Consider the following 18767-nt stretch of genomic DNA (forward strand, 5'->3'; position numbering starts at 1 on the left):
TTCCCCCCTCCTTCTCTCTCTCTCTCCTTTGTCGCACGCTTCATTTTCTAGCTCCTCCTGAAGTATTTGTTTGGCTGTAGCCGGGGCTCCGTGACAGCTCGGCAGTCTCCTGTTGTCATGACGGCCGTGGTGAGTGATGTTGCTGGGGCTCAGGCCCCGGGTAATCCTAATGAGGCACAGCATTAGGGCCTGCTCTCAAATGCTTTGTCAACAGGCTTCAAGCTATCTTCCATTAGGCCTGAGCTGCTGCCGTATTAGCGGCCGCTACATCACTTGGTTTCGATAAGGGATTGGAATGGTCTTGTAAGAGGTTAGATGGCTTCAAAGTGCCGGGAGTGAAGGCTGGTGTCCATATAATCAAACACACAGGTGCTATTGTTATTCAAATGAATGTCAATTGCATGCTCCGCTCAGTATGTTAAGAGCTGTAAACACCTGGGCTGATGAACTCTGCCTGGGGGGGGTGAGAAGCCGGGTCATTAGTATGCCTGGTAATTTGTTCGTCAGGTTGATGGAATTGGTTTTGTTCTGTATGTGTGTTAATGCATTTATTCTTTATTTATATGTTTTACCATCCTATAATTGCATGTCCGAAATGATTAAAATCATGGCTATGTTCAGCATGAAATGCTGGACTAGTGTTTAGATTGAAGTATATGCTGTATACTATGTTATAAAAATAGTGAGTGAAACGTTTGTCGTCATCACTCTGCATGTTTGCTTCTACCATGTGGTGTTTGTTCATCTCAAAAATAATTGTGTTTATTTTGCATATTTATGGCAAGTTTGTATGAAAATGTGTTCACTTACTATTCACCAAAGAGTCATGAAAAAATAAATGTATCATGGTTTGATAATAAAAATATGTTTTTTGAGAAGCATGTCAGAATGTTTTTTGAAGAATCATGTGACACTGAAGACTGGAGTAAGGATTCTGAAAATTCAGATTTGCCTTCTTATAAATAAATTGCATTTTAAAATATATTCAAGTAGAAAACATTTATTTTAAATAGTAATAATATTTCAAAGTATTACAGTTTTTACTGTATTTTTGGTCAAATAAATGAGCATTGGATAAGCATAAGATATTTCTTTCAAAAACATTAAAATGTTACCTATATTGTTTACAGTTAGCCAGCTAACCAGTTAACCAGGTAAGTCTACTAACAAACTGCTATGCAATTTAGCAGAATGCTAACAAGAACATTTTGATAAGCTGGAATAAAATATGTCCCTAAAACGACTGGCATTTTGATCAGGCTACTGACTGGGTGTAGGATTCGGCATGACGCTGAGAAAAAAATCCTGCACATGCTGTTCCACAACACAAACACCTGACGTCACACGGCAGCAGTTGGCTACAGAATGACAAGTAAGGTAAGCAGTTCTGAAAGCGCTCTAATGGAAACTCAGATGTTTGACATCATCAACCCAGTAACTATGGATTATGGGCTGAGTTTGTAGTGATTTGTGCACTGTAGTGCTTAGTCCTCACAGATTTCATCATCTTTCAGTATATTGAGATCATTTAGGCAGCTGGCAACTCGGTAAACTCTGAATGACATTGCCAAACAGAAAATGTGATGGAGAGAGAGGAGAAACTCATAAAATCCCTGTTCAATAATTCAGCGGGTAAATGTGATCTGGCTGTCCTATGTTTATAAATCTTCTTTCACCCACAAATGCACACAACGCCTCTGGGGTGCCAGGTTTTGTGAAGATCCCACAATAACAAACCTCTGAGCAAGGCAATATTACAGCGAGAGAGAGGACAGGAAGTTCTGCCCTTGATATTCACTGGAGTAACCAACGCCACTCAAAACCAGAGGAGCCGGGGTCGCGACCCCTTCCTCTGGTTGCTTTCCCTTTCTATTTGCTGGACAGAAAGTTAAAAGTGAGATGCAGAAATGGGGCCATGCACTGATTCTGTGGGTCATCTTTAGTCACACTCTTTCTGTTGTCACTCTTCATACACAGTGTAAATGCACACTGCTGCAGCCTGTGTGCTGGACTTCTGAAGTTAGGAGGTAAAGTTATCCTCTCTGGTTCCTCTTTTATACCAAAACTGGGTGTTTGTTTTGGCAGAGCTGGTGAAACTGCAAAAATCTTTTTCAGATCTAGCCTATGTGTTCAGCATCTTTAGAACTCCACGATTATCTTTATTAGGGAAGCATTACGATACATCTATTATCAGCTTTTTAAAGTTTGTTATTTTTAATGTATAGTTATTTATTATTATATTGGATATTTAACCCTTAAATGCTTTAATGCTTCGCCAACCATTATTACATATTCAGGTCTTTAGAGACCCGGACCTATATATCCATCACGGATGGATCTCTAACTGCTGCAATAGCTAAAAACTCTCTTGATATTTTAAGAACAATTACAGAAGAATAAAATAAAGCATATTTCGTTACCTTTTGAAACTTAAAAAGGATAAATTTGAGCAGATGATTTTACGATCGCTGTCATCGTCAGAGCGCACTTCCACAGTACATTCAGCATCTGCCTCATATTGGCGATATTTGATTGATATTCTCAAAACGATCGTTTTCAATGACTTCATATTCAATTTTTGATCACTGACAGCATCATATGGCAGTGATATTTACAGTATCTCACAGAAGTGAGTACACCCCTCACATTTTTGTAAATATTTTATTATATCTTTTCATGTGACAACACTGAAGAAATGACACTTTGCTACAATGTAAAGTAGTGAGTGTACAGCTTGTATAACAGTGTAAATTTGCTGTCCCCTCAAAATAACTCAACACACAGCCATTATGTCTAAACCGCTGGCCACAAAAGTGAGTACACCCCTAAGTGAAAATGTCCAAATTGGGCCCAAAGTGTCAATATTTTGTGTGGCCACCATTATTTTCCAATACTGCCTTAACCCTCTTGGGCATGGAGTTCACCAGAGCTTCACAGGTTGCCAATGGAGTCCTCTTCCACTTCTCCATGACAACATCACTGAGCTGGTGGATGTCCTTCCGTTTGAGGATGCCCCACAGATGCTCAATAGGGTTTAAGTCTGGAGACATGCTTGGCCAGTCCATTACCTTTACCCTCAGCTTCTTTAGCAAGGCATTGGTCGTCTTGGAGGTGTGTTTGGGGTCGTTATCATGTTGGAATACTGCCCTGTGGCCCAGTCTCTGCTTCAGTATGTCACAGTACATGTTGGCATTCATGGTTCTCTCAATGAACTGTAGCTTCCCAGTGCCGGCAGCACTCATGCAGCCCCAGACCATGACACTCCCCCCAACATGCTTGACTGTGGGCAAGACACACTTGTCTTTGTACTCCTCACCTGGTTGCCGCCAAACACGCTTGACACCATCTGAACCAAATAAGTTTATCTTGGTCTCATCATACCACAGGACATGGTTCCAGTAATGTCCTTAGTCTGCTTGTCTTCAGCAAACAGTTTACGGGCTTTCTTGTGCATCATCTTTAGAAGAGGCTTCCTTCTGGGACGACAGCCATGCAGACCAATTTGATGCAGTGTGCGGCGTATGATCTGAGCACTGACAGGCTGACCCCCCACACCTTCAACCTCTGTAGCAATGCTGGCAGCACTCATACGTCTATTTCCCAAACACAACCTCTGGATATGACGCTGAGCACTTGCACTCAACTTCCTTGGTCGACCATGGCGAGGCCTGTTCTGAGTGGAACCTGTCCTATTAAACCGCTGTATGGTCTTGGACACCGTGCTGCAGCTCAGCTTCAGGGTCTTGGCAATCTTCTTATAGCCTACGCCATCTTTATGTAGAGCAACAATACTTTTTTTCAGATCCTCAGAGAGTTCTTTGCCATGAGGTGCCACGTTGAACTTCCAGTGACCAGTATGAGAGAGTGAGAGGGATAACACCTAATTTAACACACCTGCTCCCCATTCACACCTGAGACCTTGTAACACTAATGGGTCACATGACACCGGGGAGAGAAAATGGCAAATTGGGCCCAATTTGGACATTTTCACTTAGGGGTTTACTCACTTTTGTGGCCAGCGGTTTAGACATTAATGTCTGTGTGTTGAGTTATTTTGAGGGGACAGAAAATTTATACTGTTATACAAGCTGTACACTCACTACTTTACATTGTAGCAAAGTGTCATTTCTTCAGTGTTGTCACATGAAAATATATAATAAAATATTTACAAAAATGTGAGGGGTGTACTCACTTCTGTGAGATACTGTATATTTCATTGCGTATAGTAATGCTCTGCAGTAAAGCCATTCAAACCAATTACATTTTTGCTGATGATATTTGTTTTGTTTTATGCCTGTGTAATTATGAGTGAAACACCAAGTCCTCATTGTGTATCAAAAAGTGCCACCATTAGGAAAAAATGATGCATTGCACATATTGAGTCATCAGATATGTAAATATAGTTGCGCGGAAAAAAAAAAATCAAACAGTTGATGGTCCCCATTGACTTGCATAGTATTTATTTCCCTACTTTGGAAGTCAATGGCAACCAACAATTGTTTGGTTCTATAAAATTCTTCAAAATATTGTGTGTGTGTGTGTGTGTGTGTGTGCGCGCATGTGTTCAACATAAGAAAGAAACTTATACATGTTTGGAATGACATGAGGGTGAGTAAATGATGACACATTTTTTATTTTTGGTTGAACTATTCCTTAAGTGTGCTCCTTTTTTCTATTTACATTTAAATTGCCTTAGCTGTCACACTTACTTAATCTTTAATACTAATAATTTAAAAACAATAATAACCTTTTTAAAATCGTGATGAGAAAGAATTACTGTAGCGACAGCTGTTTTTTCCATATTGTGATGTACATCCTAGTGAAATGAATTATTGAAGAAAAGGGAAAAAAAGGAACTAAGTGATTGGAGAAATTTCACCAAATCACCATGGGACTGAGATTGAAATTGGTCAAAACAGAACATGCATGGATGAATAATTCAGTTTCGAACAATTGTTCAAAAAGATCAATTAAATTAATTTAGAAAACAGATTGAATTTTCATTTCATGCCGACTTTAAATGTAATTTTCATACTCTTTCGCTGTAATTTTATGACTAAATTAATTTGGAGCATTTTAAAACAATTGATTTTAGATTTTTAGTTCTTAATTTTTAGACAAAATTACACAAAATTCTACTGTTGGCCCTTCAGTTATCGGGCATAACATGGCAATAATCATCTGCTTATTAGACAGAATCTAAATATTGATGCGTCCCTAGACGTAAATTACTACATAAGTTAAGATAGTAAATATAGTGCACTGCGGTCTTGGTTTATGAGTCTCGTGAGTCTTAAATCCTCTGGTGTCACTGTTAAACAGTGTTACTTTCAAGTGTTTTCATCATCATTATATTTGTATTGCCAATTATTTTCTCATCCGAATTTTTGGGGGAGGCGCTCTCTCTGATCCTCGGCAAAAACGCCCCTGCTGTGTGCAGAGCTGCGGTTTAGGGCCACAGAAAAAGGACAGGGTGAAATAAATTTCAGCACCCTGCTGAGATGACTTTGTTTGCCTCCTCTGGGGAGAGATGCACACGCTTCAGCTTGCTGCAACACGAAAAGCCGTTCTTGTGTTTCCATTAAAAATGAATGAAAATAAATGAAGTGGATCAGCATATAGCTGGCATGAATGATGGGATGAATCGTGTCCCATGTGTAAGTCTTTTGTTGTAAATAGATACGTTCTGTAAAACCCTGTTTAGATATTTACTGTCATTGTAATGTATTTTCATGCAGCTGGTGTTCTAAATCTTGAGTGCAAGATATAAAGCATCATGTACTCCGTGCAACTGGAACATAATATTATTCGATATGAAATGCGATGGGAATTGCCTCATCGTGAATCTTAGACAGAGAGCATTTTCTTTCTTCACACTGCACTGCACCTTTGATGGAGTTAAACTCACTGCAAGTCATGATAGCAAAAACATAAGATGATATTTCCCATTACCTCTGACACATTTCAAATCTAGCGCTGAGCGCGGAGGCCTGGTCGGATGCATCATGCTGATAGCTGGCTAACTAACCCTCCTATCAGATGCGAGGTCCATACATTACATCGCCAAAGCGCTAATGAACGCCTCCAGTTTATTTATTACCTTTTTGTAGTATGGGAAAATTTACATAATCATCTCTCATGATTTAATCCAACCATAAATACTTCGTAATACTTTTGGAATTGCTGGCATAGCTCTTTTTAACCATTAACCTTTGAGATGTTGTAATGTGCTAGAGTTTTACCAAGATAATGCTTTTGCAGTCCAGTGAAATTTTTCTCAATTGCTTATGCAATAAAATCGGACAAACCAAAAGAATAAATCATTATCAAAACTACAAACATTATTGTTCTCTTTCACACGTTGCAAACCTTTTTTAATTTTCAAACTATTTACAATTTGACACCAGGTGCTCATGTAGAAAGCACTAGTATTCAAAAACCATCACAACGTAAGTACACTTAACTCAGTTTTCACCATGTGAATGCTATAGTAAGCAAAATTGTTCAGGCAGAACTTTATAAAAAGGTTTACAGATGAGTGAGGTCATTGGCTCTGAATCAAAGCAATGCAGCAAGTGCTCAAATTAGAAGAGGAGGATGAGTGAGAAGAAGGTCAAGGATAATGTTTGTCTGTGATGAGATCTGTTCTACTAGTTGATCTTCTTTATGGAAGGCTGGAAAGTATGTGACAGAAATCCGCATACTGAGCAGTAAAATCTTTTGAAGGCTGTGGAGGAGTCTTGTGAGAACATTACCTTGGAGTCTTGCCTGAAGTTCACGAGGCAAACAGGAGGCTTTTCCTCCCGCTGTCTGGCCAGAGCTGCAGTTCTGTAATATTGCCTGTGTTGCAGATGAGGATCTTTTGCCTGACATTGAAGATGCTGATTCACTTTCTCTATATAAGTCGTTTTTTCTCTTACTGCTTTTGGTTAATATTTTAAAGGAATGGTTCAGCCAGAAATGAAAATTCTGTCATTTTCTCAATCTCACTTTCTTTCTTTTGTGGAGCTCGTAAGGTGATTTTTTTTTCTTCAAAGAATTTGCTGGCTACTCTTTTTAACATCATGCAAATGAATGAGGACTGAGGCTATCAAGGTTCAAAAAAGGACCCAAAGACATAATAAAAGTACCATAAAAGTGGTCCATATGTTAAGTCTCCAAAATTCATAGGATAGTTTTGAAAGTTTTTATTAATTCATATTCATAATTTCCCCCTCCAGTGAACCGTTAACTGTTGTGACCAGGTAGAGTTATAGTGAGTTTGACTCAAGGACCGGATTAGATTGATTTTCAGAGTGAATGACAACTTAAATTTGAATCTGTTTCTCACACAAAGCTTTTGTATCACTTAGGAGACAGTGTATATATCATATTTTCAGCAATTAGAATGAAACGCATCCATAGTTTCACATTGTCAATTTCATGTAGCAACCAAATCACTAATGGTGCTAGTTAATGCTTAATTTATCTGTCTTTTGTAGTAGTACATTTACACATTTAAAAGTTTGGCTGTTTATTATGTGGCATAATAAAAAGTTTGGTCAATAAAATGTCTCCCCATAAATGAGTATTTCTGAGAATTTTATAGCTATTTATCACCAATAGTACACATTATTTTCCATCCATCCACACCCATCCCAACCCAAAATTATCTGGTATTATTCTTTTTTTCTCAGTCATTTTAGCCAGTTGAAAAATCTAAAATTCATTGCATATAAAAAAAAAAAAAACAGCACATCTCTCCTAAACAAGCTGCATTATTTAAGCTGTTATTATTGTCTGTAATACAATGGAGCAGTGTTTAAGTTGTTATGTGCCAATAACAACTTAAATTTTGATCTTCACACAAAGCTATTGCATCACTTCTGGAGACTTATACAGTGCAGGATACCGTACTAAATCACATTTGTTTGTCATTAGAATGAAACATTTAAGTAAGATTAAATTATTAATATGCTTTTAAATAGTTTCACATTGTTTTAAGCTTAAATTGGGTTACAATTGAGTTTCTAGTTTTGCTTTGGTGAATATAATATTGAGAAATGTACCGCTGGTTTCAGGAAATCTGTTTAAGCGACTGGGAGAAATTGTATTATGGTGGAAGTCCCAAAGTAAATGCAGTATTTTTTGGCATGTTAAACATTAATGTCCAATGTTACACATTTGTAGTCAAATTTATGTAGCAACCAGAATAGAAAAGATACTAGTTAACAATTAATTTATCTGCCTGTCTGACGTAGTCTATTTTATTATAGCTGAGAAGTGGAGTTATAAATATTCTGTGTGCTTTGTGTAAAGCTGAGAGTGTATTTGTGGTTCATAGGAGGTGTAAAAGACTGGAAGGTATGGATTGAAGTGTGAAGTTTGTGACAAAGCTAGATAGCTTTTTGAAAACATCAGAACAGCAATTTTGAGATTAAAACAGGTGCGCCACACTATTGTGTCCTGGGGGGAACTCAGCTTTGATGTGCTCAAAAGGAACCATTGTTGGCTGGGAATGCACCTTTTTTTGAGTGACAAATCAATCTTGATGATGTGAACCAATTTATGTTCTGCTGCCTTCAGCTTTTTAAAGGCTTTTCATTCCTTTCAATTGAGAATGATGTTCAGTGGGGGGAACTGAAGCACTTTCAAAAGAAAGTGAGGGAGGACATGGACAATTTCACTCAACTTTGAGACGAAAATGATCATGCATATAAGCCTACCTAATGAGAATTTCTAATGAGAAAATCTTTAGGATGCAGATATATTTGATCACAAAACGGTATATGTTTCAATTTAGATATTTTCCTTAGTGTGGCAGAGTGGTCAGGTAGGGAATGTTACTAATAACAACGGACACAACGGTCGACTACGCCACCCAGAATATACCAGGACATAACAGCCCTATACAAGGGCACACAGGTTTGTTGCCAAAGGCAGGGTGAGCATGGAGACATAGACAAATTAAGCAATTTATTTATACACAAAAATGAAACATTAATTTAACACATTGGTTTTTGTACACAAGATCTTAATCAAACCAGACACACAAATCTACCAGTTACAGAAATGACCAGTAGGAGAGAAATGGACAGCGGGGGCCTTTTGGATTTTCACCTCACACCATACCCACACCACACAGTTGTGAAAGCAATACAATTAGTTAAGCACAGCACTCCATGTGGACACACTACAAGACTGCAACCCCCGCATAAGCTTCTACTCCTAAATGATAAAATGGTTAACTGGTACAGACTTCAAAACAGTAAACATCCAAAAATATAAAAGAATTCTCACTTTCATACCACAACAGAACAATCTACTCCAAAAGGAGCGCACACACACAGAAATTCAACAATTACTTAAATCAAATGAAAAAAACCAAAACTATAAAAATGAGCAGTCATATACACAACAGGAGGAACAAAATGGCTGACCAAGGCCAAATAGCTTGTCTCCCAGTTAACGCATACACAAATTGACAAATCACTGCTCATAAATGAAAAAAAGAACGAAAACAGATATAAACAAAGTTAACCAAAATAAGACCAAGACAAAACAAAAGTTAAAATGGTCACCCCCAAACAAACACTAAAAACAAAGCAGCGGTGCAGTCACATCACTGATTGACATTAGTCTCCAACCAAGTTACTGGAAACCCCTGGATCATGTGCAGTTACACCAAGAGAGGTGTACTATGTAGAAAAATGCATGGTCGCTCACCACGCAAGACCATGGTCACTAGCATGTTGAAAAAGGCATAACTGCTAAAGCACAACAGGAGGATGCACCAAGCCCTCTCCCATGTTTATAATGACGTACTTCCACAAAGGTCTAGTAGCAAGAATGATGCATATCCTGAGCAATCAAACCCTTCCCTTTTTATATTATCAATGCCAATGCGATACAGACACAAAGTATGTAGGCTACACAATTGTGTTATGTTTGCTTTATTTTACTCTGATTATTTGTATTGTTTTAAGTTCATTGATTGCATTATTTCCTAATGCAGTGTTTATGTGCAAATCAACAATTGTATATTGATCTACATGGAGAGAAAAAAGAGACTCTTATTTTGACATTATGATTGGAGAGTCGTGGATAGAACTAGGAACTGAGCATGTGTCCACAGATCAGCAGTGAAAGAGCAGGCACGACTCCCCCATTCTTCTGACATTATTCCTGTTTTACAGGTAAAGACTCAGATTAAAAGAGAAACCTATATTAATAGTACCGTGGTTGCATTATTACAATGTATTGCGAATGTAAAGTGTTAATTGTGATGCAGGTTAAGAATTTGTTGTCCGTGTAAGATGTGATGTTCACACTAACTGAAAAAAATAAATTTAAGTATGCTCCAGTGATCATTATATCTGATTACAGAGTTGTATTGCTTGGTTCAAGTCACAAAATGTTTGTTTGTTCATGCTAATGAGTTAATTAATAGCGTTAAGTATCTCTGGGAGGCTCACTCTGTGAGGAGCGTCTCGCTGCAGCCCACAAGATCCAGGGGGTGTGGTTAGATCCAGATCCAACTCCTCCCACCTTACATTTACCTAAACCCACCCCATCTCCACCCCTAAACCCACCCCATCTCCACCCCTAAACCTATCCATCTCCACCCCTAAACCTACCAATCTCCACCCCCTAGATGTGGATCCAACCCCTGGATCTTGTGGACTGCAGCAAGCCCTACTTGCACCCTGTGGTCGTGTTTGGTGTGCATTATAGTCATGTGATGTGACCACTCACTGAAGAAGGCATAGAAAGCAGCTGGATCTGTGTGTGATGCATTATAAATGTGCTCCTATGGGGAGAAAAGGAATGAATTGCATTTCACATTGGTTTTAAGAAGCAAGAGTAGTTTGAAATACTCAAGTTCACAGTTAATATGATGAGTAAATTCATATAAAATCACTTTGTGGTTATGAATATCATTATTGAGGTTTATTAAAATGTCTGTTGAATATTTAGTTGTTAACTAAAAATGGTAAAATGAAGAAAGGAGACGAGAGTGTCAGAATGTGATTTATTTTGATGTTGGTGGCACTTAAGTGATGTAATAAGAACAACACAGACGAAAGAATGTAAAGTAATGCTTTAAAAGCAATTGTTTGTACTGGAATTTTACTGGTTGTGCACTAAATAAATAAATAGATCAGCAGAGGAGCTGTGAAAGAGCAGATGCGACTCTCCCGTTCTTCTGACATTATTCCTGTTTTACAGGTAACAGTAATCTGCCTGCGGGGTCTCTGAAGGCGGGGCCTGCAACAACCACACTGATAGGTTCATAAGATTTAAACCATGTTAACCAATCACAAAGGAGTGAGGACACTGATAGGTTCACAGGCTGGCATGACTTCAGCCAATCATACCTGGGCTATACCTTACCCAGCTACATTCCACCCCCACATCAGGCGTCTTTGCCCCGACAACGAATTTCAAACCTTAAGAATCATCCCTTGGCCTACCCCTCCACATTACAAGGATGGTTATACCTATCCAAAACCCCAGGCGGCACACAAGCTGTTTGAACCTCTAGAGCCCTGGAAGGGAACTTACATGGATGCGAATTAAATGACCTGGATAAAAGCATAAATTCTGCACCACAGTGAAACCCACATTTACTGGCATTAAAAGTACCCCAGCTTACCTACACCAATGATGGTGAGGCCACCAATCTCACTAATAGGCCAGATTTAGGAGGCTCAAAAAGCATAAAGTCATGCAAAACTCGCTCTGACCAATTTACAGTTACTAATGGAATATGCCACCTACAATCCACCATATCCTACAACTGCACACCTTGATGGAACCTTACAGAAGGAGCAAGGCTGGACACAAACTTCAGGGCAGTATTAGGGGCAACTGGGGTACAGAATTCAACACCCACAATAAAGAGGCTCACTCAACAGTGGAGGGTACAATGACACTAATGACAATGCGATGCTGGGACTAAAACTACTAGAACCACCATTCGCAACCAAGCTGTAACTCCCCAGCCCGGTGGGCACAGTTTTCCCCCAATAACTATGGTATAAAAGGCAGGTCACTCCCAACCACAGGAATGACCTGTGAATTTACTTACTTTAAATTCAACAGGTCCCTTTACTCACCCAGCTCTAAAAAGGTGACACAGGTCTCTAACAATAGTCTCCCCTACTACCTTACAAGAATTTAAGGGAGCTATTTTGATTCTACCCACCCCCAGAATTCCCTCCCACTTTCATCTCAGGGCCTCAGTATGGGTTCCCAACAAACCGGCAGATGGCAAGTAATAAACAGTTTCAGCACTTCACACGAAAAGTAACTACCTCCAGTTCAAACAAACCACATCCAGCGGTTTCCAAATTTGAGATAACAGTTTAACAGTCCCGAGGGCTCAAGGCCAATGACACTTTAGGGACTCCTTTCCCATCACTACTACTTACCAACTGTAAAGGGAACTCAAATCAAGGAGGCCTACCCCAAAATTGACCTGCACGTTTGCCTTCTCTAAAAGAAAAAGAAAAGAAAAACAAACAGGACAATTCCATACAAAATAAATCCAAAACCCTCTGCCCACATCTCCAAAGAAAAAAATAAAAATAAAATAAACCTTATAAAATGCATACAAGCTCACCCTGAACTATGGCTGACCCTGCCGACTACGCCAAATGGTGCAGTAAGGACACTGATAGGTTCACAGGCTGGCATGACATCAGCCAATCATACCTGGGCTATACCTTACACGGCTACATTCGCAACATTTATAAACATTCATGGTCTTAACTGGTTTTAGATGAACATTTCCTGCGGTTAAGCTGATTTTTGTTTCAGATGCATGGTACTTTGAGATGTTTCGTCTGCAAACCATCTTCTGAAGAAAGAAAACCATAGATGTTTTGGTAGAGTGAATCGTAGCATAATTTTTATTTTTGGATGAACTATACCTGGCCTAAACCTTTTTATCAGGTAAACAGTAAACAACCAATTTCATCAGATGCTCAAACTTGCATAAATATTAATGTATTATTCATTATTATAGGGCTTACTTGAAGTGGATATTCTTGAATGGTGCTTGTTTTCTGTGGTAAATGTGTTTGTAGTCGAGTGATGGTTAGCTGTGAGGGATTAGCTGACGGTTTGATCGGTGCTTGGAGGGAAGATCTGGCTCACCGGACACCAATTTTATTCTTCTGAGCTAAAACTGTGCCCTCAGCGCCAGCCTCCATTTTCTCATCCACTCCATCATCTCTCACACTGTTCCCAGGTGTGCTCGCATGCACACAACACGCATGCATTTTCTGCCTCTCAAGCCTTTAGTTTTTTTATTATTTTTCTATCTAACACTATTTCTGTACCACACATATTTCAATATAGTTTAATATAGCACACAGAACTAGGATGATTTCTGTGGCGCAATAAACAATATGTAGTTTATTCTGTACATTTAATAAACTACATAATTATACATCAATTATTTGCTTTTCTGGTTCAAGTTGGTTGTTAGGTTAATGCAGTAATAAAGAGAAAAAAATGCACATTAGGTGTGTGTAACAGAACTGTTTGTTTAGTTTCCTTTTTGTCCTTATTTGGTTCTTCCTGTTTTAGTTTGTGTCATAGTTTTGTTAATTAATGATCGTCATCACCTGTGTTTAATTAATTACCTTGTTTCCTCGTTTGTTCCAGCCCCTTTATAAGTCCTCAGTTCTGCCTTTGTGTTTGTCTGATCTTGAGTTTACTTAATGTCTTAAGTGCGTTGAAGCTGTTAATTAAAAGATTCCTTTTGTTTATACTTTTCGTCGTGTGCCTTTTTGCCACAACCACCAGACCGTAACAGAAGCTCAGACCATAACCGAAAATGAGGAGGCGGTTGGTTTTGGTTCCCTGCAACGGAGGGTTGGTGCCGATCCACCTGCTTCCTCCGCCCGCGGCGAGGATGTTTCCACCACCCACGGCGAAGTATGTTCCGTCAGCGGTGATGAGGAATCCGTTGCGCCGTTGGGGATGGGGATGATTCCGCCACCCACAACGGAGAAAGTTCCGCCATCCCCGGCGATGAGGAATCCGCCGCAACCGGCGATGAACGTTGCGCCGTTGGAGATGGGGATATTTCCACTGCCCACTCACACTCAGGCTCCTCCAACGCAGAACGAGGGGCTAATGGATGAGGCTCTTCCCCAGGAGTTCTCGGCTCCCGTTCTTTCTCCAATGTCTTCTCATCAGTGCCTACCAGTGCCTGCTCCTCGCAAGCGCACTCCAGTGCCCGCTCCTCGCCAGCGCCTTCCATTGCCTGCTTCTCGTCTGCGCCCACCAATTCCTGCACCTCGCAAGTGCTCACCTGAGTTCCCGCTGGTCCCGTCCAGCCCACCTGAGTTCCCGCTGGTCCCGTCCAGCCCACCTGAGTTCCCGCTGGTCCCGTCCAGCCCACCTGAGTTCCCGCTGGTCCCGTCCAGCCCACCTGAGTTCCCGCTGGTCCCGTCCAGCCCACCTGAGTTCCCGCTGGTCCCGTCCAGCCCACCTGAGTTCCCGCTGGTCCGGTCCAGCCCCGCGCCTCCCGTGCGCCCTCTAATGTCCGCGCTGCAAGCGCGCCCTCTAATGTCCGCGCTGCAAGAGCGCCCTCTAATGTCCGCGCTGCAAGAGCGCCCCTTTGAATCCGCGCTGCAAGAGCGCCCCCAAGTGTCCGCACTGCAAGAGCGCCCTCCTGCGTCTCCGCTGGTCCCGTCCAGCTCTCCTTCGTCTCCGCTGGTTCTATCCAGCTTCGCGCCTCCCGTGCGCCCTCAAATGTCCGTGCCGCAAGAGCGCCCTCAAGTGTCTGCGCCGCAAGAGCGCCCTCACGAGTCTGCGCTGCAAGAGCGCCCTCCTGCATCTACGCTGGTCCCGTCCAGCTCTCCTTCGTCTCCGCTGGTCCCGTCCAGCTCCCCGCCTCCAGAGCGCCCTCAAGTGCCCGCTCCTCCAGAGCGCCCTCAAGTGCCCGCTCCTCCAGAGCGCCCTCAAGTGTCCGCTCCTCCCGAGCGCCCTCAAGTGCCCGCTCCTCCCGAGCGCCCCCAAGAGTCCGCTCCTCCAGAGCGCCCCCAAGCGCCCGCTCCTCCAGGGCGCCCCCAAGAACCCGCTCCTCCAATGTGGGCCCCAGAGGGGAACTTTCCCAAATAAATTTTTTGGGGGGGGGCCATATATCCGCAGTTTTTGTGGCCAGGCCAAAGGCCAAGGCCACAAAGGACCCCGATCCATCATGGCCTCCCGAGGACCCCGATCCACCATGGCCGTCCGAGGATCCCGATCCGCCAAGGCCGCCCGAGGACCCCGATCCGACAAGGCCGCCCGAGGACCCCGACCCGCCAAGGCCGCCCGAGGACCCCGACCCGCCATGGCCTTCCAAGGCCCCAGATCCGCCATGGTCTCCCGAATCTCCAGTCCTGACATGGTCTCCCAAGGCTCCTGATCCGTCCTGGAGGCTTCACTGTCCTAGCCTGGTTCTGCTCCAGCCTCCAGGACGCCCGCCCCCCCTCCCCGATGTTACTGTTACAGTGCGGGACGCACCTTCCGGGAGGGGGGCGATATCTGTAACAGAACTGTTTGTTTAGTTTCCTTTTTGTCCTTATTTGGTTCTTCCTGTTTTAGTTTGTGTCATAGTTTTGTTAATTAATGATCGTCATCACCTGTGTTTAATTAATTACCTTGTTTCCTCGTTTGTTCCAGCCCCTTTATAAGTCCTCAGTTCTGCCTTTGTGTTTGTCTGATCTTGAGTTTACTTAATGTCTTAAGTGCGTTGAAGCTGTTAATTAAAAGATTCCTTTTGTTTATACTTTTCGTCGTGCGCCTTTTTGCCACAACCACCAGACCGTAACAGTGTGTAAATTAGGGATGCACTATTAATCGAAATAAACCCGAAATCGCACTATGGCTTAATATAACAGTAAATCACAAAGACTGCAATTAATTAGATGTGTGTTTTGTGTGTATACATATTTATATATATATATCAATATTTTGGCCAAATTCTGCAGCCCTACAAACAAGTACAGCAAGCCTGTAATTTTTAAAAACTGCACTTTAAATTGCAGTTAGATTCATTTCGATTCTTTCCCCAAATCATGCAGCCCTAAATGTAGTTTTTTTTCGTTGTGTATTTTTGTCTTGTGCTGCCACAGAGAATTAAACTTCAAAACTTTTTGAATTTGAAGATCAAGGTAAATGTAACTTAATTTGTCTTCTGGAAAACATGTAAGTATCTTCTGTTGCTTCTGAAGGCAGTACTAAATGAAAAAATATGATAGGCAAAACAAGAAAAATGTACTCATCTTCATTCTGTTCAAAAGTTTTTAAGGCTCTTAATGCATGGCTTTTCCTTCTGGAGCATCAGTGAGCGTTTGAACCTTCTGAAATAGTTGCAAATGAGTCCCTCAGTTGTCCTCAGTGTGAAAAGATAGATCTCAAAATAATACAGTCATTGTTGGAAAGGGTTCAAATACACAAAAATGCTGGAAAACCAAAGAATTTGTGGGATTTGAAGGATTTTTCTGAAGAACAGCAGACAGTTTAACTGCTCAGGACCAACGCAGGGCTCATGAACAACTATCACAAAACAGAAAAACAGTCATGGATCATCCAGGAAACGACACACAGTATAAAGATTCAAGGGTATGTAAACTTTTGAACGGGGTAATTTTTTTAAATTCAGCTATTATTTTTTTCTTGTGGAGTATATATAAACATCTGTTATTTGAAATAGCTTATTCAGAACATTACTAAATAAAAAAAAAAAATAACATGCAATTTTCATGAGCTCTATTATTTTGTTAAAATTATTAACGTATTTGCATATTCTGCAAGGGGTATGTAAACTTATGAGCACAACTGTACATACATACATAAAATATTTATTTGATTTGTTTTTAATTATTATTATAGACTCCAAGTCAAAAGATGCTCATTCACAAACTTTCTGGGAATTTTTTCAGCTATTTTGTTGACTGCCAGGTAAACTATTTAAGTCAATTTGATTTCCAGTTAAAACAAACAAACAAAAAAAAACAGCACGTCTCTCCTAAACAAGCTGTATTATTTAAAAGTATTGTTCATGTCTGTAGCTCAGTGAGTGCAGTGAGTTATATGCCAACGCTTAACACTCAGGGTTAAGGATTGTTAAAATCCCTAACCCCAAGAATGAGCATAAGCAAGCACCACTAATAAGAGAATTAACTGGATTGAACTTGAGCAGGATGTGTGTGGCGGCTCTCAGAAACACAGTAAAAACCACAGTGCTGAGAACGGACATGGAGCTGGTTTTAAGAGGACATAAGGGAAGGAAATACTGCTGGTCAGAAGGTTGTGTTTTTGTGGAGCAGTTCCTGACAATCTTGCACCAGACGTGTACTTATCTTCGGCTAGGACTGCTGCTGAGTTACAATACGGGATCGACTTGTTTGGCCTCTTTCTTCCTGAGCTGTAGACCCACAGAGACACAGTCTTCAGTGCTATCAGTAACTTATATAGTCGTGCTATCGGCTTGAAAGTGACTGCCACAAATATCAGGCTATCCGGATGAAACAGTTTATCACATTTCATTGCTTTTCAGATGTATTTTAAGACAAGGACAATGTGATTTATTATTTATGTTTGCATGGCCATCCTATACCGTTCTTCCAACAGACTTAAAATACACTATTTATTTAGGATCCCAAACACTAATGATGGTTCGCATGCGGCTGAAACAACACATTAGTGCAAAATAAATTGGCTTTGAAGATTGTTTTCATTGATGCACAGCTGTGCTCATGGGAAATGCAACACTTTTGGTTCTCTGTCCCAACCGGACGGCTTGTAGACACCTCATTTGTTCTAACTGCCATTAGACACTGTGAAATAAAGCTGAATGAGGAATATCTGCTCTGCGAAATCCTCTTATGTAATCACAGAGGGAGGAAGTTTCTCCGAAACGTCTTTTGTGAAAGAGGTTAATCAGAGATTTGTGTGTCATCTACATTAGCCAAGACTTCAAATGTCAGATGAGACATCAAACATCAGGGATATGAGATAAAACTCTTTCTTGATAGCTTAAATAGCGACCTTACTTTTTGGAGCTTTTCACACATGAAATTGTTAACCGAGGGCCATTGCAACCTCTGGGTTATCTTGTTTCACATTTCATGCTGTTCATACTTTTTCCTATGATAGTGGGTGGGCAGGTTTGGAGATTTCACACTATACATTTGTAAAAAACCCTGGGTTAATGTTCTTATTTGCATATATATGAGGTCAAGGCATTGATTGGATAAAAACAGCTCATGACAGCGGTTGGGTAATTTTCAGAATTGGTTCTCTTTCATCTGTCTATATACACTTTTAAAAATGATCAAAGTTGTTTGAATGTTTAAAGTTGTAAATAAAGATTATTGAAGTATGTTTTCCAAGAAAATGCTGTTCAGTCTTTCTACTTTAAAAAATCATGTATAATTCAGTGTATTTCTTGCTATTTTTTGTAATTAATTGTGAGATTTTCTTGCAGTTTCTGAGTGAAAAATAGTTTCTACACCAATTTGTTTTCAGTGTATCTTAGTATTTTTTTTATTTACATCTATAGTAGGCCTATTTAGTAATATTTTTTCATTATAATTTTATTTTTTAATTCTCAACTGTAGCTTTTATTTCAGTTTTTAGTAATTGTAGCACACACACACACACATATATATATATATATATATATATATATATAAAATTTATTTATGTTTTATATAGGCTAATATATATATTTCAGTTAGTCGCGAATACAACACTTCCAATTTTACCTCAGGTTTTAGTTA

This window comes from Barbus barbus (assembly GCF_936440315.1).
Source record: "Barbus barbus genome assembly, chromosome: 17".
Classification (NCBI taxonomy): Eukaryota; Metazoa; Chordata; class Actinopteri; order Cypriniformes; family Cyprinidae; genus Barbus; species Barbus barbus.